The sequence below is a fragment of the Schistocerca nitens genome, chromosome 7 (assembly GCF_023898315.1).
Source record: "Schistocerca nitens isolate TAMUIC-IGC-003100 chromosome 7, iqSchNite1.1, whole genome shotgun sequence".
NCBI lineage: Eukaryota > Metazoa > Arthropoda > Insecta > Orthoptera > Acrididae > Schistocerca > Schistocerca nitens.
Genome location: NC_064620.1, coordinates 577901413 through 577926259, shown reverse-complemented (window position 1 = coordinate 577926259; position 24847 = coordinate 577901413).

Genomic DNA, 24847 nt, shown 5'->3' with positions numbered 1-24847 from the left:
TGCTTGCTGAATATACAGATTGAATAGCATCGGGTAGAGGCTACAATTCTGTCTCACTTCCTTCCCAACCACTGCTTCCCTTTCATGTCCCTCGACTCTTATAACTGCCATCTGGTTTCTGTACAAATTGTAAATAGCCTTTCGCTCCCTGTATTTTACCGCTGCCACTTTCAGAATTTGAAAGAGAGTATTCCAATCCGCAGTGAAAAAAGCTTTCTCTAAATATACAAACGCTAGAAACGTTGGTTTGCCTTTCCTTAATCTTTCTTCTAAGATAAGTCGTAAGGTCAGTATTGCCTCACGTGTTCCAGTATTTCTACGGAATCCAAACTGATCCTTCCTGAGGTCGGCTTCTACCAGTTTTTCCATTCGTCTGTAAAGAATAAGAATTAGTATTTTGCAGCTGTGACTTATTAAACTGATAGTTCGGTAACTTTCACATCTGTCAACACCTGCTTTCTTTGGGATTGGAATTATTAATTCGTCTTGAAGTCTGAGGGAATTTCGCCTGTCTCATACATCTTGCTCACCAGATGGTAGAGTTTTGTCCGGACTGGCTTCAAAGGCTATCAGTAGTTCTAATGGAATGTTGTCTACTCCAAGGGACTTGTTTCCACTTTGGTCTTTCATTGCTCTGTCAAACTCTTCACGCAGTATCATATCTCCCATTTCATCTTCACCTGCATCCTCTTCCATTTCCATAATATTGTACTCAAGAACTTCGCCCCTGCATAGACCCTTTATATACTCCGTCCACCTTTCCGCTTTCCCTTCTTTGCTTAGAACTGGGTTTCCATCTGAGCTGTTGGTATTCATGCAAGTGGTTCCTTTTTCTTCAAAAGTTTCTCTAATTTTCCTGTAGGCAGCATCTATCTTACCCCTAGGGAGATAAGCCTCTACATCGTTACATTTGTCCTCTAGCCATCCCTGCTTAGCCATTTCGAAGTACCTGTCGATCTCTTTTTTGAGACGTTTCTATTCCTTTTTGCCTGCTTCATTTACTACATTTTCATATTTTCTCCTTTCATCGACTAAATTCAGTATCTCTTCTGTTACCCAAGGATTTCTACTAGCCCTCGTCTTTTTACTTCCTTGATAGTCTGCTGCCTTCACTATTTTATCCCTCTAAGCTACCCATTCTTCTTCTACTGTATTTCTTTCCCCCATTCCTGTCAATTGTTCCCTTATGCTCTCCCTGAAACTCTGTACACCCTCTGGTTCTTTCAGTTTATCCAGATCCCATCTCCTTAAGTTCCCACCTTTTTGCAGTTTCTTCAGTTTTAATCTACAGTTCATAACCAATAGATTGTGGTCAGAGTCCACATCTGCCCCTGGAAATGTCATACAATTTAAAACCTGGTTCCTAAATCTCTCTCTTACCATTATATAATCTATCTGAAAACTTCAAGTATCTTCAGCGTTCTTCCATGTATACAACCTTCTTTCATGTTTCTTGAACCAAGTGTTAGCTATGATTAAGTTATGCTCTGTTCAAAATTCTACCAGACGGCTTCCTCTTTCATTTCTTAGCCCTAATCCATATTCACCTACTACGTTTCCTTCTGTTCCTTTTCCTACTCTCGAATTCCAGTCACCCATGACTATTAAATTTTCGTCTCCCTTCACTACCTGAATAATTTCTTTTATCGCATCATATATTTCATCACTTTCTTCATCATCTGCAGAGCTAGTTGGCAAAGAAACGTGTACTACTGTAGTAGGCGTGGGCTTCGTGTCTATCTTGGCCACAATAATGCGTTCACTATGCTGTTTGTAGTAGCTTACCCGCACTCCTATTTTTGTATTCATTATTGAACCTACTCCTGCATTATCCCTGTTTGATTTTGTATTTATAACCCTGTATTCACATGACCAAAAGTCTTGTTCCTCCTGCCACCGAAATTCACTAATTCCCACTATATCTAACTTTAAACTATCCATTTCACTTTCTAAATTTTATAACCTACCTGACATTCCACGCTCCGATCCGTAGAACGCCAGTTTTCTTTCTCCTGCCCATAGATCACCAAATGTTCTCAATAGCGGAGAGATCTGAAGACCTTTCTGACCAAGGTAGAGTATGGCAATCACGAAGACAGTTAGTAGATAACCTTCCAGTGTGCGGGCGGACATTATCTTGCTGAAATGCAAGTCCAAGATGCCTTCCCATGACGGGCAAAAAATATCGTCAACGTACCGCTCTGCTGTAAGGGTGCAGCGGATTACAACGGAAGTGGCCTTGCTATGAAATGAAATCCCACCCCAAGATATCATATCTGGTTGTCGGACTGTATGGTGGCCAACAGTCACATTGGTAGCCCACTTTTATCTGGGGCGTCTTGAGATACATCGTGGCTGGTCATCGGGGCTCAGCTAGAAGCCAGAATCATCACTGAAGACAATTCTGCTCCAGCCAACGCTCTCCCAGGCCGAATGTACCCAGCACACTGCGAATCATCTTCTGGTTGTACATAGGTCGATGGTAGTCGGCTTAAGGGGCGCCATGAAGTCAGACTTTCGTCTCTCTAGGTCACCCGTACTTATGAACTCTGTGTTCGGCGATGGTCCGCTCATTTTTGCCAGCATCGTTGAATAGTTGCGTGGTTTCCTATTCATATGTCGATCGATTGGCCAATTACTCCAACCAGCTTCTTTGAACTCAACTACATTTCTTCTTTCAAATACTGTCATCTGCTGACATTGTCCACGAGCCTGTTTGCAAGGCATAGTTACTGTCAAACTGAGTACACGGAATGAAATCCTCAAATGCTTTATGCGCTGGTATCATCATGACCCCTGTTTACTATTCTTGCCAGGTGTGCGGTGACATTGTGCTCCAGCGTCACACATTCATTCATCGGTCGCCGAAGTTTGCAGTTCTTCATTTTCCGTCGGTATCTGTGAATAACCGTTTGCGACCTATTTGAGTCGTTTTCGTGAACTAGAGTGTATATTAGATGCTAAGAACGACAGAGAAGCGAAGTTCTTACAATAAACGTTTAGAATCAGAAATGTGTGCTAGTTACCGTCTACGACTCACTGAAAATAGTTATTTTAAAGCATTCAATTAGGCTCGTTTTCAGTCGTATTACAATGATCATGTCATCGTTGTGTACATGAAATACCTTTATGACGACCTGAACTCTGATGAAGACACTTATAATAATGTGTCTGAATTTTGGTGTAGGAACAGCTGCCGTTCTCCTTCAAATAATGAAACCAGATACGTTAGTGATATTGGACGTTGAAGTTTGGATCAAAGTAGACTTTCTAACTCATATCAACAGTAGTCCATTGGGTGCAGGTTGGACGTTGGGCAGGCCAATCGATTTCTGCCATGGTACATAAAACAGCTAAAAACACAAGACATAGTAGAAAACATTGGATATCAAAGGAGATATTGGACATATTTGATTAAACAAAAAAATATAAAAATTCAGAAAATGAAGTAAGCAAAAGGGAATAAAGACGTCTAAGGTATGAGACGGACAGAAAGTGTAAAATGGATAGGTTGGAATGACTAGAGAACAAATGCAAGCCCATAGAGACATGTGTAACTAGGGGAACGGTAGATACCGCCTATAAGAAAATCAATGAGAGCTTTGAATATAAGAAAATACATGAAGTCGAGGGCTCAGATGGGAGGGCAAGGACGGGAAACCTGAAAGGTGGAAGGAGTATATAGACATCTACATGTACATGGATACTCCGCCAATCACATTTAAGTGCCTGGCAGAGGGTTCAACGAACCACATTCACAATTCTCTATTATTCCAATCTCGTATAGCGCGTGGAAAGAATGAACACCTATATCTTTCCGTACGAGCTCTGACTTCCCTTATTTTATTGTGGTGATCGTTCCTCCCGATGTAGGTCTGTGTCAACAAAATATTTTTGCATTCGGAGGAGAAAGTTGGTGATTGGAATTTCGTGAGAAGATTCCGTCGCTACGAAAAACGCCTTTCTTTTAATGATTTCCAACCTAAACCCTGTATCATTTCTGTGATACTCTCTCCCAAATTTCGCGATAAGACAAAATGTGCTGCCTTTCTTTGAACTTTTTCGATGTACTCGTCAGTCCTATCTGGTAAGGATCCCACACCATGCTGAAGTATTCTAAAAGAGGACGGACAAGCGTAGTGTAGGCAGTCTCCTTAGTAGGCCTTCCCCACATTTTCTATGTGTTCTTTCCAATTTAAGTTGTTCGTAATTGTAATTCCTAGGCTTTTAGATTAGACTGATTTTAGTGTAACCGAAGCTTAACGAGTTCCTTTTAGCACTCATGTGGATGACCTCACACTTTTCGTTCTCCCAAATCGTGTATATAGATAAGGAACAGCAAAGGGCCTATAATACTACCTTGGGGAACGCCAGAAACCACTTCTGTTTTACTCGATGACTTTCCGTCAGTTACTACGAACTGTGACCCCTATGACAGGAAATCACAAATCCAGTCACATAACTGACACGATATTCCATAAGCACGCAATTTCACTACGAGTCGCTTGTGTGGTACAGTGTCAAAAGTCTTCCGGAAATCCAGAAATAAGGAATCGATCTGAAATCCCTTGTCAATAGCACTCAGCACTTCATGTGGATAAAGAGCTAGTTGTGTTTCACAGGAACGATGTTTCCTAAGCACATGTTGACTATGTGTCACTAAACGTTTCCTTCGAAGTAATTCATAATGTTCGAACGCAATATAAGTTCTAAAATCCTGCAGCATATCGACGTTAACCTAATGGGCCTGTAATTTAGTGGATGACTCGTACTACCTTTCTTGAATATTGATGTGACCTGTGCAACTTTCCAGTCTTTGGGTACGGATCTTTCGTCGAGCTAACGGTTGTGTATGATTGTTAAGTATGGAGCTAATAGATCAGCATACTCCGAAAGGAACATAACTGGTATACAGGCTGGGCCAGAAGACTTGCTTTTATTAAGTGATTTAAGTTGCTCCACTACTCCGAGGATATTTACTTCTACGTTACTCATGTTGGCAGCTGTTCTCGATTCGAATTCTGGAATATTTACTTCGTATTCTTTTGTGAAGGTATTTCGGAAGGCTGTGTTTAGTAACTCTGATTTGGCAGCACTGTCTTCGATAGTATCTCCATTTGCTATCGTGTAGAGAAGGCATTGATTGATTCTTGCCGCTAACATACTTCACATACGACCAGAATCTCTTTGGAGTTTCTGACAGGTTTCGAGACAAATTTTCGTTGTGGAAACTGTTATTGGCATCTTGCTTTGAAGTCCACAATAAATTTCGAGCTTCTGTAAAAGATCAACAATCTTGGGGATTTTGCGTCTGTTTAAATTTACCATGTTTCTTTCGTTGTTTCTGCAATAGTGTTCTAACACATTTTGTGTACCGAGGAGGATCAGCTCCGTCGTTTGTTAATTTATTTGGTATAAACCTCTCAACTGCTGACGATGCTATTTTTTGAATTTAAGCCAGATCTGGTCTACACTTATATTATTAATTTGGAATGAGTGGAGATTGTCTCTCAGGAAGGCATCAAGTCAATTTTTACCTGCTTTCTTGAATAGGTATTTTTTTCGCTTATTTTTCGAGGATTTGAGGATTACAATATTCAGTCTCGCTACGACAACACTGTGTTCAGTAATCCCTGAATCGGTTTTGATGCTCGTTATTAACTCAGGAGTATTTTTTGCTAAGAGGTCATCTGAGTTTTTTTTAAAAAAAAAAAACGGTTCAAATGGCTCTGAGCACTATGGGTCTTAACATCTATGGTCATCAGTCCCCTAGAACTTAGAACTACTTAAACCTAACTAACCTAAGGACATCACACAACACCCAGCCATCACGAGGCAGAGAAAATCCTTGACCCTGCCGGGAATCGAACACGAGAACCCGGGCGCGGGAAGCGAGAACTTTACCGCACGACCACGAGCTGCGGACTGTGTGTACTCACAACAGTTTACTGTTCGAATGGTCTCATGAACTAACTGCTCGAAATAATTTTCAGAAAATGCGTTTAGCACAATTCCGGATGATATTTTATGCGTACCTCTGGAATAAAACACGTATTTTCGCCAAAATATTGAGGGTAAATTAAAGTGATCACCAACTATTATCGTATGAGTCGGGTAAGTGTTTGAAATCAAATTCAAGTTTTCTTTGAACCTTTCAGCAACTGTATAATCTGAATAGGGAGCTCGCTAAAAGGATCCAGTTATTATTTTATTCCGGTTGCCAACGATGATCTCTTCCGAAACTAACTCACAGGAAGTATCTACTTCAATTTCGCGACAAAATAAAATACTTCTGACAGCAACAAACACGCCACCGGAACCGTGTTTAGCCTATTTTTTCGTAACACCATTAGGTTCTTCGCAAAAATTTCGCGGAGCTTATATCCGGCCTTAGCCAGCTTTCAGTGCCTATAACGATTTGAGCATCAGTGCTATCTATTAGCGCTTGGAGCTCTGTTACTTTCCCAACACAGCTACAACAATTTAAACTGTTGTACCAATGGTTCTTGTATCTATGTTCTTCTTGTGTTCAGTGTGCACACTTTGTGCCTGAAGACCTTCTTGTGTTTTCCCGAGACCCTCTAACCTAAAAAACCGCCCAGTCCACGCCACACAGCCCCTGCTACATGTGTGGCGGCCTCCTGCGTATTGAGGACACCTGACTTCTTCAGCAGAACCTGAAACCCAACCACCCTTTGGCGCAAGTCGTGTAATCTGCAGCCTACACGGTCGCAGAACCGTCTGAGCCTCTGATTCAGACCCTCCACCCGGCTCTGAACGAGAAGTCCGCAATCGTTTCTGTCGACTATGCTGCAAACGGTCACCTCTGCTTTCATCTTGCAAGCAAGACTGTCAGCCTTTACCACTTCTGTTAGCGGCTCGAAACCAGAGAGAATCTCTTCTGATCCAAAGTAACACACATCTTTCCACAAGATTTCGGGATTGCAGACGGATCTCATCGACCTCTTTCCACGATATTTCGGCTGACAACCTTACAGCCATCTTCAGGCGAGTGTTTGACACTGGAGATTGCTAGTGCAAGTCGCTCTATTTATACGTAAAAGTGCCGCAGGCGCGCATGCGCAAATTACTGTCGCATGCGCGCCACCTGTCGATTCCAAGTTCCTCTACAATATTACTGCATCTATGGAGCGCAAACGAATGCGTGAAAAAAGTAAAACATGCACGCTGACGTGTCCAAAACATAAAACTGCAAACTTTCAATATTAAAATTAAAATTACTTGTCACTCGACATGTCAGAAGCCATTAAAAGTTTTCTTTTGGTTGAAATTGAAGAAATCAACGGGTGCCAGGCCTTATTCAATAAAAAGCCGACATCACGATTAATGAGATTTTCCGTTAAACGTATTTCCACGGATTCCTTCACAACTGAATCCCAGAAGGATCTCGATGGGGCCAAGATTTTCGTGGTCGAATAATCCATAGTATGTCCTGTGGAAATACAATGTTCGGCTATGGCCGACTTACTGGGCTGTAAAAGGCGAGTGTGGCGCTCATGTTCAACGCAGCGGTCGTGTACTGTGCGTGTGGTTTGACCAATGTAGGATTTCCAACACTCGCAAGGTATTTTATAAATTCTAGCCTTCCGTAATCCCAGCTCATCCTTGTCTGAGTCCAGAAGAGCACGAGTCTTTGTAGGTGGCCGGCAGATTGCTTTCACACGATGTTTCTTTAAAATTCTGCCTAATTTCGATGAAATGTTCCCGACATATGGGAGAAATGCTCTGGACTTAAACACCTCCTTATCCTCTTGATCTTTATGCCTCGCGTCCCCCACGTGGATCCTCTATGATCTCATTCCTTTCCCCCATCTGCTCCTCTTCCTCGAACATATCTGCATCCTCTACACCTCCCGCCGCCTTGAACCCCCTCACCCCCTGGTTTCTCCTCTCCTCTCCCATCCCCACCCCCTACCACGTCTTCACTGTTGTATCTCCCCTACCCTCCATCTCTACACCCTACAACTCCTTTCCCAAGGTGGCTTCCATCAACTCCCCCTCCCGGATAGTGCCCTCTCTCCCTCCATTTATCCCTCCTATCAACTCTGATCCTCACTCCCCTCCTTTCCTCCGTCCTTTCCCTGGGCTCCCTCTTCCTCCCCCCTTCCATCCTGTGTTGTCTCCCCGCCTACCCTCTCCCTATCTCCTTTCTCCCCCCCCCCCCGAGTCCTTTTGTACTCCCCTCCTCTACCTTCCCCACTCCCTGGCACGCCTGCTCAGCACCCCCAACCCCTCTTATGGATCCTCATCTTCCATTGGCTCCTTTCCCCCCTCCCCCTTCACTTTTCCTCTCCTTCTCCCCCTTTTTTCCCGTCATCTGACCAGTTTCCCCCCACCTGCTCTCAGGTGCGGTATGTCATATTTGTGCCAACTTTTTAGTGCAGTGTTTAAGTGAGTGTTCAGTGTTGTGCGTCTTTCCACAGTGTTGCGAACAGAAATCATGTTGTCGCTGGGTGTGCATTTTATATCTCTTGCGAACAGAACCCAAACTGTCGCCATGTTTTTTTAATTGTCTGCCTATTATTTTTTCTGCTTCCTGTGTATTTTATTATTATCATCAATCCTGTGTTTTATGTTTTAAGCTCCCGAATTTTCTGCCATTTTACCTTTAAGTCACCGATTTTGTCGCCAACTGTTATTATTTTTTATTATCTTCATTTTTTTAAAACAAATTCTGTAGGCTGAAGAGCGGCGTAATAAGCTGCTGCCAGCCCGCCCCCTTTAGGGGCAATCGAAACTCAATAAAGGAAGGAAAAAAAAACTTGATCTTGTGGGTGGTCACGTTTTTTCCTCCTTAAAGCAGTACTGATCTGACGTGCAGAATATCCATTATGTTGAAATACCGATTTCAAGTGCTCTAATTCGTCTGCAAGGCTGTCTTTATCAGACACGACATGTGCCTTATGCACCAACGTTCGAAGGACGCCCATAGTTTGTGACGGGTGATGGCAGCTTGACGCCTGCAGGTACAGGTCCGTATGCGTGGGTTTTCGATAGACAGAATGCCCCAATGACCTATCCATCCTACGTTTAACCATGACGTCCAGAAATGGTAGGCAACCATCCTTTTCAACTTCCATCGTAAACTGAATGTTTGTGTGGATGGAATTCAGATGTTGTAAAAACCGTGAAAGCTCTTCTTCACCGTGAGGCCACACTACAAAGGTATCGTCCACGTACCGCCAGAAGATTGTTGGTTTCAATATCGCCGGCCACCTACAAAGACTCGTGCTCTTCTGGGCTCAGCCAAGGATGATCTGGGATTACGGAAGGCTGGAATTTATAAAATACCTTGCGGGTGTGGGAAAGCATACATTGGTCAGACCACACGCACAGTACACGACCGCTGCGTTGAACATGAGCGCCACACTCGCCTTTTACAGCCCAGTAAGTCGGCCATAACCGAACATTGTATTCCCACAGGACGTGAGCTGTCTGGTGGCTGACATGTTGCAGCTTCCGGTACTCGCAATCAAGTTTTTGTTGAACTGCTGGCAAGCGATTCCCTGTCCGCAACCCGCTGAACGATTATAACTGCGAATATTCAGGAAAACTGAGTAGACGAGCATTACTTTCCGGTTCTGTCAGCGTACTCGTGGTACAGTTTGTCACGACATAGACGCTCCCTGGTGGAAATCACGTATAAAATGCAGTAGATGTGAGTCCCTAGATATGTTGCAGCACCAGTTTATTTGTCGGCCGGGCGAAGTGGCCGTGCGGTTCTGGGCGCTACAGTCTGGAACCGCGTGACCGCTACGGTCGCAGGTTCGAATCCTGCCTCGGGCATGGACGTGTGTGATGTCCTTAGGTTAGTTAGATTTAAGTAGTTCTAAGTTCTAGGGGACTGATGACCTCAGATGTTAAGTCCCATAGTGCTCAGAGCCATTTTTGAGTTTATTTGTCGTGGCCACCTAGCAAAGTGGTCCTGGCTCAGGAAGCAGTTAGCTTTCCCCACTCGGTGTGCAGAAGTTGCGCATTCCATTGACTTAATTCTGCGTCCCGCCACTTATTTTTTCCAAGGACAAGGACTAATACAGTAATTTGGCTGGTTGGTCACTGTGCATTTTGTCGTTGCTGGTGAGGGTGATGATGACCTTTCGGCTTTTCGCCAGCTTATGTCTACGGTTTGCTGGTCCTGCTTGCAACTACCCCACATGTGACAACTCTTTGCCATCAAGCTGAATCTCATCTCTCAGAGACAGGGCGTTGGATTGCTCTGGCAGCAGTTGCTGTCCCATCGTGTTTTGTTTTTTCGTGTCTGCTTTTCCTCTGTATTCTTTCTTTTTGCGCTATAGGTATTGTTTTTGGAAAATAAAAAAAGCAGAAAAGGAAATAAAAGGCATCTGAAGAAGGCAATGAGGCGCTTCATCGATGGATGACGCTTATGGCATTCGGAGAGCCCGCCTGCTATCTTCTGAGGTCCACCAGGGAACTAACTTCCGACGCGGACATGGCAGAAAACGTAAGATCGCTAAATCGGGTGCTGGTAGAATGGCTGCTGCTGCGCTCTGGACAGATACAGCCTGGATAGATGCAGACTTGTGTTGACCCATTGTGCCTTCCAGGATGTCAAGATACTCCAGCTAATGTCACATAAACATTCCCCACACCTTGATGCTCCCTCCTCCAGTGCGAACCCTTCCAACAGTTGTTGCAGAATTGTACACCCCTCCAAAAGAGCATAACATGTGATTCATCTGGAAAGGCCACCTATCGCCAATGAGTGGACGACTAGTTGCGACACTGACGTGCAAATTCCTGCCTTTGTCGCTGATGAGCAGTAGTCAGAATAGGTGCATTAACCAGGTAACTGCAGCAGAGGCCCATGCACAGCAAAGTTCGACGAAAGGTCGTTGAGGAGACATTGTTGGTAGCCCCTAGGTTCATCAGGGCGGTCAGTTGCTCAACAGTTGCACGTCTATTCTCCCAAACACATCTCTGCAGCCGCTGTTCACCCCCCTACCATCTATGGCCTGTGGTGCACCCCAATTGGTTAGGCACCAGCTTTGAATAGCACAACTTTTCCATCCACAGTGTACTTTAGCCTCGGGAACACATGAACAGTTTGCTAACTTAGGTGTTTCTGAAATGCTTCCACCCTCAGCCGAAAGGCCAATGATTATGCCCTTTTGGACGTCAGCTAAATCGTTTCGTTTCCACATTACGTCAAAGACAGCACTGTTTTCCGTGTTTCCCTGATGCGTCTGAGATGCCCTACACCTGCCGTCTGTGAATGGTTATTGCACATTGACTTCCAACAAAGGTGGAGGTCACATTAATATGACTAGACCATATAATTGTTGACCCACCCACACAGAGAGCTGAGCGTACTAATGCTCCACTTCTGGGATTGATGATCCTGCCCCAATCGAATAAACATCGTGGATTAACGACGGGGACTGGTCAGCCAGCAGTCTGGATGTGGTTTTTAGCTAGTACCAATGTGCCCCAAAAGGCCGCACATGAAAATGCGATTTTTCAGGGGCTAGTATCTCAGGTGCTATTGATCACAGAGCTAAGGGATGAAGAGTTTTGGATAGCCCTTGGGCTATCGATTCTTTTTATACCTATCGGAGCCAGCCGGGGTGACCGAGCGGTTCTAGGCGCTACAGTCTGGAACCGCGCGACCGCTACGGTCGCAGGTTCGAATCGTGCCTCGGGCATGGGTGTGTGTGATGTCCTTAGGTTAGTTAGGTCTGAGTAGTTCTAAGTTCTAGAGGACTGATGACCTCAGAAGCTAAGTCCCATAGTGCTCAGAGTCATTTGAACCATTTTATACCTATCGGGAGGACGGGCATACTGCAGCTGTTTTAAAGTACATGGCCAAATTTTAAGCAGTACATACTTCCTCAAACTTTGCCAAGGTGTGGAAATCAGTTGACTGTTTTGCATTAGGTATAGTCCATGGTCAGATGGCTTATGAAAGAACCATTTGCTCCTGGGCGGTTCCCAAAGAAACCCCAAAAATCCATGATTTTGGGTACCAAAAGTACCAGTTGCGACGATGGCCAATTCCTTGCATGATGGCCTCCCCTCTTACCTCTAAAACAGGTGCCTTCCAGGCGGCTGCTTTCACTGAACTTCTCCGTACAAGAGGCGGTGGACAATAACTTCTTCTTCCTTCTTGCTTCTCTCCGGCCGTACATTAAAAAGGACACCTCTGCTGGTGTAGTGTACATGATGTACGTCAAAAGCTCAAGCCGATTCGTCCTAGGCAGAAGCTTGTAAGTTCTCCTAAGAGAAAATCTTAAGCCAGCTGACTTGTTAGCGAACTTACTCAGCCAGGAATCTGAGCCTGGACTCCATATCTGACATTAGTTTTATACGTCACCAGTGACCCAGTCCAGCTTCACATTGGTCAAATTAAGTACCTACGATCTGATGATCTGACTAGCATAGCTTATTTTGTTTCTAGGCCATGAATAAAATTTCAGAGAACAACATTAAGTACATGAATATCATCACTTTTATACAAATTACGCAATGTCCGAAGTAAATGGTAGGAAAGTCGTGTAGAGGCATGACTGAGGTGACAAAAGTCGTGGGATAGCGATGTGCACATATACAGATGGCGTTAGTATCGCGTACACGAGCTATAAAATAGCAGTGCAATGGTAGAGCTGTCATCTGTACTCGGTGACTCATGTGAAATGGTTTCCGACTTGATTATGGCTGCGCAACGGGACTCTCAGTGCGGAACTGAGGTTGGAATTAGACGCATAGGACATTCCATTTCGGATATCGTCAGTGAATTCAGTATCCCAAGATCCACACTGTCAAGAGTGTGCCGAGAATACCAAATGTCGGATATTACCTCTCACCATGGACAATCGGCCGACGACCTGAACTTAATGACAACAGCAGTGGCGTTTGCATAGAGTTGTCAGTGCTGAGAATTCTTGAATGAACTACGACAGAAGCCTGAACAACATCGGGCTTACGTACTAGGACATGTATTAAAACTATGAAATAGTACACTGATAATGGATAGTCGCTAGCCGAAATCTAGATTTGCTTTAATAAGGCCTGGAGGGAAAGGTCGACTGATTGCTGTGCTCCGTCATTTTGAAAGTCATGTCACAGTCGGCGAGTGTATTCCACATTCCTAATGGAAGGTAACTTGATGACATTCTGGACAATTCGAACGAATGATTTGACCACCCAGATCACCCGATACGAGTATCATCGAACATTTATGGGACATAATGGAGAGGTCAGTTTGTATACAAAATCCTGCACTAGCAGCATTTTCGCAATTATCGACGGCTGTAGAGGAGCATGGCTCTGTATTTCTGTAGTGGACTACCAACTACTCAATTCCATGCCTCGTCTATCTGCTGTACTACTCTGGGAAAAAGGAGGTCAAAACGATATTAGTAGGTGTCCCATGACTTTCGTCGCGTCAGTGTAACGTTATGATTTCCATGTAGAACTGGCGTTTGAAGTGACATCTCTTGACAATGATGGGAGCACATAGTGATGTAAGTAATTTGTTTACAACCAAAGTAAGTATAATATCTGAACATGCGTGTACGTGTGTGTGAGTGATTCAGTATGTATTGGAGGCTGACTGCTGTGGCACAAAGAGAAGCAGGAAGGAAAAAGAAAGACATGCGTAATTTACTCATTTACGTTAGTGTTACAGTACTCGTCTTGTGAAGCTGCACTGTTGAGACTCGTTAACCCAACTTTTTGTCGTGGCAGATTTCGCTGCGCCACGCAAAGACTCGTTGGTCTGATTCCGGGAAAGCAGAAAGCTGAAAGTTGGGTCATCTGCAGCGCTGCTGAAAGAACACACTGTATGTAAACGAGGCAAAGTTGTTGACGTAGTTTTTCAGAAAACACTTCACTTGAAGCATAAAAAAAATTATATACTTTGGATTCCCGTGTTCTTTCACTTTGTAATGTTTCGAATGATTTCAGGGAAACTATTAGTAAAAATATTTGATTATTTAAATTTTTAAGTCTCACATCACAGCCTGATGGTGAGGTGCTTAGCATTTCGTTATTGACCATGTCTTTTTAGGACACCTCACAGTTTAATAAGTCTGTGCCCGTTGTTCTAAGAATTTGCTGTGAATCACGAGTGTAAATTTGGGGCTGCAGTGTAATGTGGAATCCGACTCATGTTTCGTTTCTGGAAAATCTCGACATCATTGAGAGATGAATACTGGGTTAAAAGGCAGAGGGGGAAAAAAGACCCAGCCGGGATCCGATACAACACCCTTCCCGTTTCTAGCTAGACGTTTTACCGCTGTTGTTGTCTCTTTTCATAACAGTAATTTATTGAGTAACCTAGGCGTACAGTTAACTTATATTAAAATAAAGATAATAAACATGAGTATGACACAGTTATCGCACATGAAAATTGAATTAATTAGAAAAAGCGTAACAGAAGAATCTGCAAGTTCGTGCAAATAGGAAATACAGTGTTACGGAAAGCAATCAGTAATGGTCACAGTGAAATCAGGTGCCTCTCACCTCCTCCCGCCCTTTCAAATGGTTAAAATGGCTCTAAACACTATGGTACTTAACATCTGAGGTCATCAGTCCCCTAGACTTAGAACTACTTAAACCTAACTGACCTAAGGACATCACACACATCCATGCCCGAGGCAGGATTCGAACCTGCGACCGTAGCAACCGCGTGGTTCCTGACTGAAGCGCCTAGAACCGCTCGGCCACCTCGGCCGGCTCGCGCCCTTTAAATGGGCTTCTTCTTCACAACTTTTTTCCGTTTTTGTTTTTTAATTTTCCAAAAACAACAAAAATAGCGCAAAAAGAAGGAATACAGGGGAAAAACAGATACGGGAAACCAAAACACAATGGGGCAGCAGTCGCTCCCAGAACAATCCGACGCCCTGTCTACGAAAGAAGAGATTCAGCATCCTGGCAAAGAGTTCTCAGAAGCGGGGATACTGCAAGCAGGACCAGCAAGTTGTGGCCTTTTTTTTTTTTTTTTTTTTTTTGTCATCAGTCTACTGACTGGTTTGATGCGGCCCACCACAAATTCCTTTCCTGTACTAACCTCTTCATTTCAGAGTAGCACTTGCAACCTACGTCCTCAGACCTCAATTATTTGCTTGACGTATTCCAATCTCTGTCTTCCTCTACAGTTTTTGCCCTCTACAGCTCCCTCTAGTACCATGGAAGTCATTCCCTCATGTCTTAGCAGATGTCCTACCATCCTGTCCCTTCTCCTTATCAGTGTTTTCCACATATTCCTTTCCTCTCCGATTCTGCGTAGAACCTCCTCATTCCTTACCTTACCAGTCCACCTAATTTTCAACATTCGTCTATAGCACCACATCTCAAATGCTTCGATTCTCTTCTGCTCCGGTTTTCCCACAGTCCATGTTTCACTACCATACAATGCTGTACTCCAGACGTACATCCTCAGAAATTTCTTCCTCAAATTAAGGCCGGTATTTGATATTAGTAGACTTCTCGTGGCCAGAAATGCCTTTTTTGCCATAGCGAGTCTGCTTTTGATGTCCTCCTTGCTCCGTCCGTCATTGGTTATTTTACTCCCTAGGTAGCAGAATTCCTTAACTTCATTGACTTCGTGACCATCAATCCTGATGTTAAGTTTCTCGCTGTTCTCATTTCTACTACTTCTAATTACCTTCGTCTTTCTCCGATTTGTTCTCAAACCATACTGTGTACTCATTAGACTGTTCATTCCGTTCAGCAGATCATTTAATTCTTCTTCACTTTCACTCAGGATAGCAATGTCATCAGCGAATCGTATCATTGATATCCTTTCACCTTGTATTTTAATTCCACTCCTGAACCTTTCTTTTATTTCCATCATTGCTTCCTCGATGTACAGATTGAGTTGGTGCGAAAGGCTACAGCCTTGTCTTACACCCTTCTTAATACGAGCACTTCGTTCTTGATCGTCCACTCGTATTATTCCCTCTTGGTTGTTGTACATATTGTATATGACCCGTCTCTCCCTATAGCTTACCCCTACTTTTTTCAGAATCTCGAACAGCTTGCACCATTTTATATTGTCGAACGCTTTTTCCGGGTAGACAAATCCAATGAAAGTGTCTTGATTTTTCTTTAGCCTTGCTTTCATTATTAGCCGTAACGTCAGAATTGCCTCTCTCGTCCCTTTACTTTTCCTAAAGCCAAACTGATCGTCACCTAGCGCATTCTCAATTTTCTTTTCCATTCTTCTGTATATTATTCTTGTAAGCAGCTTCGATGCATGAGCTGTTAAACTGATTGTGCGATAATTCTCGCACTTGTCAGCTCTTGCCGTCTTCGGAAATGTGTGGATGTTGCTTTTCCGAAAGTCAGATGGTATATCACCAGGCTCATATATTCTACACACCAACGTGAATAGTCGTTTTGTTGCCACTTCCCCCAACGATTTTAGAAATTCTGGTGGAATGTTATCCATCCCTTCTGCTTATTTGACCGTAAGTCCTCCAAAGCTCTTTTAAATTCAGATTCTAATACTGGATCCCCTATCTCTTCTAAATCGACTCCTGTTTCTTCTTCTATCACATCAGACAAATCTTCACCCTCATAGAGGCTTTCAGTGTATTCTTTCCACCTATCTCTCCTCTGCATTTAACAGTGGAATTCCCATTGCACTCTTAATGTTACCACCGTTGCTTTTAATGTCACCAAAGGTTGTTTTGACTTTCCTGTATGCTGAGTCTGTCCTTCCGACAATAATTTCTTTTTCGATGTCTTCACATTTTTCCTGCAGCCATTTAGTCTTAGCTTCCTTGCACTTCCTATTTATTTCATTCCTCAGCGACTTGTATTTCTGTATTCCTGATTTTCCCGGAACATGTTTGTACTTCCTCCTTTCATCAATCAACTGAAGTATTTCTTCTGTTACCCATGGTTTCTTCGCAGATACCTTCTTTGTACCTATGTTTTCCTTCCCAACTTCTGTGATGGCCCTTTTTAGAGATGTCCATTCCTCTTCAACTGTACTGCCTACTGCGCTATTCCTTATTGCTGTATCTATAGCGTTAGAGAACTTCAAACGTATCTCGTCATTCCTTAGTACTTCCGTATCCCACTTCTTTGCGTATTGATTCTTCCTGACTAATGTCTTGAACTTCAACCTACTCTTCATCACTACTGTATTGTGATCTGAGTCTATATCTGCTCCTGGGTTTGCCTTACAATTCAGTATCTGATTTAGGAATCTCTGTCTGACCATGATGTAATCTAATTGAAATCTTCCCGTATCTCCCGGCCTTTTCCAAGTATACCTCCTCCTCTTGTGATTCTTGAACAGGGTATTCGCTATTACTAGCTGAAACGTGTTACAGAACTCAATTAGTCTTTCTCCTCTTTCATTCCTTGTCCGAAGCCCATATTCTCCTGTAACCTTTTCTTCTATTCCTTCCCCTGCAACTGCATTCCAGTCGCCCATGACTATTAGATTTTCGTCCCCCTTTACATACTGCATTACCCTTTCAATATCCTCACACACTTTCTCTATCTGTTCATCTTCAGCTTGCGACGTCGGCATGTATACCTGAACTATCGTTGTCGGTGTTGGTCTGCTGTCGATTCTGATTAGAACAACCCGGTCACTGAACCACACCCTCTGCCCTACCTTCCTATTCATAACGAATCCTACACCTGTTATACCATTTTCTACTGCTGTTGATATTACCCGATACTCATCTGACCAGAAATCCTTGTCTTCCTTCCAGTTCACTTCACTGACCCCTACTATATCTAGATTGAGCCTTTGCATTTCCCTTTTCAGATTTTCTAGTTTCCCTACCACGTTCAAGCTTCTGACATTCCACGCCCCGACTCGTAGAACGTTATCCTTTCGTAGACTATTCAAGCTTTTTCTCATGGTAACCTCCCCCTTGGCAGTCCCCTCCCGGAGATCCGAATGGGGGACTATTCCGGAATCTTTTGCCAATGGAGAGATCATCATGACACTTCTTCAATTACAGGCCACATGTCCTGTGGATACGCGTTACGTGTCTTTAATGCAGTGGTTTCCATTGCCTTCTGCATCCTCATGTCGTTGATCATTACTAATTCTTCCGCCTTTAGGCGCAATTTCACACCCCTAGGACAAGAGTGTGTCCTGAACCTCTATCCGCTCCTCCGCCCTCTTTGACAAGGCCGTTGGCAGAATGAGGCTGACTTCTTAAGCCGGAAGTCTTCGGCCGCCAATGCCAATGCCGCCGTGGACGTAAGCTGGCGAAAAGCCAAAAGGTCGTCAACACCCTCACCAGCAACAACAAAATGTATAAAGTGACCAACCAGCCAAATTGCTGTATTGGTCTTTGTCCTTGGAAAAAATAAGTAGCTGGGCGCAGAATTACGTCAATGGAGTATGCAACTGCAACATACCGAGTGAGGAAAGCCAACTGCTTCCTGACCACTTTGCTAGGTGGCCACGACAAATAAACTACTACTGCAGCGTATCTAAGGACGCACGTCTACTGCATTTTATCCGTGCTTTCCACCAGCGAGAGTCTATGTTGTATCAGGAGTAGTGACTAATAGTCGACCACCCTGTACCAGGAGGAGGCCGCTGTCCTTGATAGAACTCGGAGCCAGTTTTCCAGGATATTGGCAGTTGTAATTGTTCAGCGGGCTGGGGCAGAGACCCCTTCCCAATGGGTTTAAACGGCCATCCTACCGAATGCGAGTCCAATGTGCTAACCACACATCACATCACATCATCAGCATACGCTCGAACAGCTAGAGTCGTTCCAAAAAAGCGTCCAACCCTGAACGTGGGATCCAGCCTCCTGAAGCAGCGGCTGCAGAGATAAGACAAACAAAGACATCGACAGCGGGCTCCCCTCTGGCACTCTCAGATGGATGGTTATCGGTGCGTCAATTGCTCATTGGCAACCACCGAAGTTGCAACGCCCATTAACAATACTCTACGAGCCTCAACAGTAAACACAATCGTCTCCGAGATCCGAAGCAGACATTCATGATTTACACAATCGAAAGGCTTATTAAAATAAAAAAAAATGCAAAGGCACAATGGACAGAAGTAGTGATAGCAACCGAAACCACATCCTGGTATTTGGCTACAGGGGTGAGAACAGAGCGACCAGGAAGACGATTTTGATACTCGCCGACGACAGTCTCCAGCAAGGCAGACGTCATGCGAGTCATCGCTTCGGCACTGCCCTACAATCACAGTTCAGTAACGTGAGAGGACGAACGTAAATGTGACGCCCAAGATGGGTCAAAAACGCACATACATTCCTTGCGAAGTAAATTTTTAGCAGGAGAAGTAACAATAAGATCATACACTATGTGATGAGAAGTGTCCGGACACCTGGCTCAAAATGACTTACAAGTTCGTGGCACGCTCAATTGGTAATGCTGGAATTCAATATAGTGGTGGTCCACCCTTAGCCTTCAAGACAGCTTCCATTCTCGCAGGCATACGTTCAATCAGGTGCTGGTAGATTTATTGGGGGAATGGCAGCCCATTCTTCAGAAAGTTCTGCATTGAGGAGAGGTATCGATGTCGGTCGGTGAGGCCTGGCACGAAGTCGGCGTTACAAAACATCTCCAAGGTGTTCTATAGAATTCAGGTCAGGACTCTGTGCACGCCAGTCCATTACAGGGATGTTATTGTCATGTAACCACTCGGCCACACGCCATGCATTATGAACAGGTGCTCGATTGTGTTGAAAGATTCAGTCGCCATCCCTGAACTGCTCATCAAAGGTGGGATGCAAGAAGGTGCTTAAAACATCGATGTAGGCCTTTGCTGTGATAGTGCCACGCAATACAACAAGGGGTGCAAGCCTCCTCCATGAAAAACAAGACCACACCATAACGCCAGTAGTGGGACAGAATTCGTGTCACCCCAAGTACCATTATCCTAGATGGCGGCGATGACGTAATCGAAGATGGAGGCGATGACGTCATCCAAGATGGTGGCCGTGATGTCATCTGATGACATCATCTAAGATGGCTGATTTTGACGGCAAGTATGAATTTTGGCGGGAAGATAGGTCAATTTGGCTACCTCCACTAACCTAACCCCCCTCCCCTCCCCCAAAAATGGCGGGAAGTTAAAATTCCAACAAGATAATGCATCACACCTCTACTAACCTAAGATAATCGTGGGAAGATAGGTCACTTGGACTACCTCCACTAACCTAAATCACCCCACCGCCACCTCCTCCTAGGGATTCGCAGGTAAAGTACTCGACCGGTGCTGGGCTGCTGGAGAGAGGAAGGAGTGTACTTTCTTTATTTTGGAACAATTTATTTAGGGATGAAGTATATTTATTACACTGATACAAAACACGTGCTCTGACACGCTTGGGGTCACACCACACAGCCTACAGACATGCAAACCACTAAAAGACTCTCCAGACACGCTTGCTAATCGTCAACTGTCGTAATCCTGCACCAGTCTTTATTTGAACAATTTGAGCCACTACCGCCATCCATTGTGTGTGCTCACCATGAGGTCTGGACTCCAACTGAATTAGTCCACACTACCATCAGCAGAGGGCGCTGCTGTGATGTCATCTGATGAGGTGAGTACCATTACCCAAGATGGTGGCATACATTGTGTTCATCATGTGGCCTAGTACCCAGAGGGTGCTGTCGTCCAAGATGGTGGCAAACAGTGTGTTCACCACGTGGTCTGGTACACAGTACCACCACGAGAGAGCGCTGTCGTCCGTTTTGTGATGTTATCCAAGATGGTGAGGAAAATGGTGGGAACACTACTCTGACTGTGCTGGATATAAGTTTTTATTTTGGAGGCAGTGTCTCCACCAAGAGAGCTAGACTCCAACTGACCTAGTGCACAATACTGCCACCATAGGGTGCTGTCATTCCTCCTGTGATATAACCCAAGATGGCGATCTGGAGGGGGAAAATGGCACGAAAATTACTCAGCCTGCGCTGGGCTGCTGGGGAGAGTAAGGAAGGAGTGTACTCTATTTATTTTGGAACATTTTATATACGGTTCGAGTATATTTATCACACTGACACAAAACACTCGCCTTGATGTGCTTGGGGTCGCAATACACAGTCTGCACACCTGTGAACTACTTCCAAATAACGCTCTCCAGACATGCAGACAACTCCTGATTTACCGAAATAGTTTCAGCACAGACACACAAGCTCCTAAATAATGCAGTACACTGATGTGCGCACACGAAATCGTTAACTTTCCAAATAACGCGTAGAACAGCCTACAGACCTTCTAGCAAAATAATGCAACAGGCATGCAATCAATGCGCGCAAGCACCCTCCACCACCCCCTGTCCACTAGACTACATACGAGGCTACAGGCAGCCCTAGTGAAGTGGTGCAGCCATCAGCTGTCAAACCAGGTACAGGTGCCCTCAAGCATGAGGTGGCTCCATCTCTATCATACTTGATACCTGAGAAATTCCTCTCAAAATACGTGTTCACCTAGGCACCATTGCTGACGGAACTGGGCAGGAGTGCAGATGCTCCAGGGGCACGCGAGCCATGATGGCAGTGAGCCGCTGCCGGATGCAGGTGAAAGTTGCCTCTATTTTAGGGTATATAGTCAGGGTTTGCATTGTGACAACTCTCTCTCTGCGCCGGATCCACATCGCAGCTATGTGTCATTGCATGAGTATTGGCGCCTAGATGAGTTCTATACCGGGTGTAGGTAGTGAAGCTTTTATAGTTCGTAATTTTTCTGTGTTGGATGGTACAGAATAATGATGATAGCATGTTGGGCTGATAGATCTGAACGGACGCAGATCTGCTTCGGACTGTAGTATCTCTATCTAGTTTGGACACGTACCACATTGCGCGCATTTCCACCGAATGGTCAAAACACGGTCCTGTTGCACTAACTCAGGTCGTTTTGTTTCAACATGGAATGCAGAAGGTGGTGGGTATGTCTTTCTCTGACTTCTGCTCAGTTCCGACTTAAATTGGAACAATCACAAGCGCTAAGCTGTAGAAATGGGATCAGTTGCAAGATGCGTAGGGGCTGACTAAGACCACATTGGAATTTTACTGTAGCAGACGTGTTCGAGAAAGGTGTCTCGTTTCGAGATACGAGAGTGCTGGAAATATGATTCACTTGTGGGTGTGATCCAACGCAGGTATGTGGTTGAATGGAAAGACTTGATTCCAAATAATGGACATCATTTCTAGCAGATAGTGTAACATTAGAGATCTGAAAAGCTAGTTAGGGGGTGGATGACATGTGATCGTTGGCTGCGGGAAAATATCTAGTGCTGTGAGGAGTATATAAGGTACTGTCCATCTTTGTAGTATATGTACAAATGATGTATAAGGAATAATTTTGTTTGGCTCAGGATACGAATTGTATGTTTATTACAGTGACATGATACACGGTGATACATTGCTGGGTTCGAGATTGGTTTCTCGCACAAATATTCAAGCTCCTGTCCTTGGTGAGAGAGCAGTGTAATTGAGAAGGAGTCTTTCCGTATTTGACGATATGTAGGGTACGCGGTGAAATATTGATGGGTTGCAGGTTGGTTTCATGTTCTAATATTCAAGCTTTTGTCCTCGGTGGGAGAGCAGTGTGAATGAGTAAGAGTCTTTCTGTATTTGACGATATTTATGGTAGTTTGAAAGATTTAACTGCCAACGCAATATGGCGATCTGTGTAAAATAGCCGCTGAAAGTCTCATCTGCAGAGGGAAAAAAGGCGGACTGTGCTTCGATACCAGTGGCATCAGTAATTCGGCAGGTAAATTCGATAAGAGCCAATCATAATGCTCGATTCATTCATATCCTTTGTACTGGGATATAGGAGCCACAACACAGCAGAGGGAACGTTTGTGTGTGTTGAAAGCAGGAAGGGTAGCACGTGATGGACAGGGTACCAAGTTAGGTCTGCGAGGAAGACTGCATTCGGCGTTATTCTGCAGTATTTTCGTAAACATGTCCTGTTCAAATCGTTCAAATGGCTCTGAGCACTATGGGACTTAACTTCTGAGGTCATCAGTCCTCTAGAACTTAGAACTACTTAAACCTAATTAACCTAAGGATATCACACACATGCATGCCCGAGGCAGGATTCGAACCTGCGACCGTAGCGGTCACGCGGTTCCAGACTGTAGCGCCTAGAACCGCTCGCCCACTACGGCCAAACATGTCCTGTTAGGGCAAGAATTTCCGTGCATACAAGCTGAGACATCAAGAAAGCGAGCGTTAACTATTTCTGGGACACTATACAGTTTCCACGAGGTCGACTCAGTTCTTATTTTTTACATAGTCATGTGACATCGGTATAAGATTGAGAACCTTGTTAGATGCACTTGCGAAGGTTTGTAGCTACGCGCGCACTTCGTGGCGTTGCGTCAGTCAGGCTGGGCAATTAACCACGGTTAGATGTATCTCTCATGTTGTGCTAGGAACAATGCACCCTGTGCTACTCTGCCATCAACGGTAAAGACACATGCTGCCCAGAGCTGCGTGAGCGAGCCTTGGAGTTGTGTGCGTAGCGTAACTCTAAGAGAACAGTTTCGAACTTTTGCACTCTATTTCGAAATCTAATCGAAAGATTTTTTTCTTTTGTTGTCGCGGAAGTAGGTAAGATCAATGACATCAGTATTTTTTGTGTCCTAGAGAAATCCAATGAGATTATCAACAAAAGAAATTAGCATATTTTGTCATCACTTATACAACCTATTATAATTATCAGTAATTTAAAATGAAAACATGTAAATTCTAGTAGTTTATTGTGTGCTTTCAATTTTTTACTTTAATACTTGAAGAGAACAAGTGTATTCCCCAAGGTGATACATATCAAAAAATGTTCAAAGCATCAAATTTCAGAGCACTGTGAGCAACGTGTGAAGGCACACATGCCACCGACACATTTTTTAGTGAGAATATCATTAGGAAAAGCAACCCAGCTAACGTTGTGACGTAACTCGCGCTCTGGCGATACTTTTGCGGCAAACAAAGAATATCAAAGCATTTCCTCGAAAGCTGGAACTTGCAGTTGACTACAGATCCAAGAGTGCGTTTTATTAATTATGTCACTTCTATTTGTGAATTGCGCGAAGAGATCGTAGGATTGACAGAACGGCCTACACGATGGCAGAATTACTTTTAACGGGCAGGACGGTATTCCTATTACAGCTACAGCCAGGCTATCGTATCAGGAAGGACAACTTTGCTCAACCGAGCTATGCCGGGTTCCCCTTCTGGTGACAGCAAAGGAATACGGTCTCGTAAATTATAGTTCAGCAAGAAGCCAGAACATTTATAGTAAGATCTGAGGCAAAGATTCCTGTAGTTATGCGTCTTGAGGCACAGGGCCACGAAAATTAAACCGTGAGTTGTATCTCTCGTAGTTATTCGCACCCGGCTAATTTGCTGTTCACGATAAACTTCGCCGAAACTTGGGAAGCTCGCAGCAAAGGTAAATATGTCCCCTGCTGTGATACTGTCAGACCTTCCTCCACGCAAGTAAAGGCTTCGGAAAAGCCTTGTGTATAATGACGCAGTGCTGGCTGGACGTCTGCTGGCAGCAGGGTACTTCTCTTTTGAGTTCACTCAGGGTCTATTACATATTCCCCTGGTAATGAGCTAAAGTTGAAATCGCAGAGCAGCACACAAATAGTGGACAACATTTCTGTTTTCACATTGCATGTATCATAGCTATATTACACAAAGTTAGTTACTTTAATGTAATAAGCCTACTATTTGAAACATTTAACGCAGAACAGGGAATCAGCGATCATAAAGCGATTACAGCATCGGTGATTTCAACCGTAAACAGAAATATTAAGAAAGATAAGAAGATTTTTCTGTTTAGCAAAGTGACAAAAAGCAGATTTCAGAGCACTTGACGGCTCAACAC